The 1,466-nt window shown below is 37.6% G+C and overlaps 1 pseudogene; it reads left to right on the top strand.

Annotated features, from left to right (window-relative positions):
* Positions 1-1,410: 1,410 nt before the first annotated feature.
* The window catches only part of LOC122810089, a 5,027-nt pseudogene continuing 4,971 nt past the window's right edge, over positions 1,411-1,466 (top strand).

A 1,466-nucleotide genomic window follows, 5' to 3' on the forward strand; every position in this document is an offset into this window, starting at 1 on the left:
TTTCCAACCTTGATAAATTTATATCTAACAGTTTCTAAGTCTGACCTGGCACACCCACTAGATGTAGAGCAGCCTGTAGTGCTGTTGTGTTTTCCTTCTCCCAACCAGTAACCATTCACAGTTGTAATCCATTAAAAACAAACAATGAGGGAGTGCCTGCACTAGGTTTACATGTGATACACAGAGCCAAGTATTTGGGATTTAGCAAATCTAATGAGTTCAGCCATCATTTGCATCTTCATCATGCTGATAGCCCTGAATCTGCACCATAGAAAGTCAATCGTGAAGCTAGAGAAACTGAATGTGAGGAGACTTGTTTATATGGAGAACACAGAAAAGAGGCTATTACCTTATGATATATCTGCATAGAGGATTAATGAACTTGAGAAGGTATACTTGCATTTTGTCAGCTACATACTGCATATGCTGGAATGTAATTAAGAAAAATCTGTGTAATAGTTTAATATATATATATATATATATATATATATATATATATATATATATATATATTTTGATTAGCAAAGACTTTTACACTTTTATCTGTATGCATCAGAAATGTACTGATGGCATGTGGATGTTTGTCAGGGCATTTCACAGGTATACATGATTGGCAATACCTTAAAATAGAATGTTCTCTGTTAAATCTGTAGACATGTTTCAGGGACTGTAGATTTGATAGCACTTTCAGAATTTCAAATATGGTTTGTTAGCAAAATGTCATTTGCCTGTTCTTTTGGAGGTGGGGGAGCAGGAGCAAAGTTGAATTTCTGTCATGGCATAAACAAAAATATGTTGCTATTGTTACTCTCCTTTTTTGCATCCATCCTGTTGTTCGTATTTCATATCTCTAGACTATTTTATGTTTTTCCAGTGGGTAATACTGAAATGCTACCTTTTCTGGTTTTTTTTAATCTGGAAACTGTTATTTTATAGTTATGTGATACTTATGTGTATTATCCTTCTATTGTCTTTTAGGACACTTAGGACTACGCCACTCAGGCATCTCAACCCCTGAAAACAACCCTTCACTGACCCTGAGAACCAGGTCATTGTTGACGGTTTAGGGAAACATGGTGCCTTCCTGGTTGAGATGAGATATGGAGATATGTCAGTCAGAATGCAGATATGGCAGCATATTGTTACAGATGTTAATGCAGTGGGTGGCCAAAGCAGGACATATTACCAGGTGCACCATAGGGCCAGTGACATGATCTCATCTGCATGCAGGAGAGCAGTTGCAGTGGGTTGTGATTGGATGGGTACTGGGGGGGCCTGCTACAGAGCCTCCACTAACAACAAAGGAAGTGTTGACTGTCTCTTCTCTCATAATACACTGGACTTTATCTCACTTGGAATTCTTTGCTTTGAGCTATTCTTATTCTTTTTTCCAAACATTTTAAGGGCACCATGTTGTGGAAGCTGGCAGATAACATGAAGTATGAAGATGATTTTGAGGATCAAAA

Source organism: Protopterus annectens, chromosome 8.part1 (assembly GCF_019279795.1).
Source record: "Protopterus annectens isolate FY-2018-M chromosome 8.part1, PAN1.0, whole genome shotgun sequence".
NCBI classification, from domain to species: Eukaryota; Metazoa; Chordata; order Ceratodontiformes; family Protopteridae; genus Protopterus; species Protopterus annectens.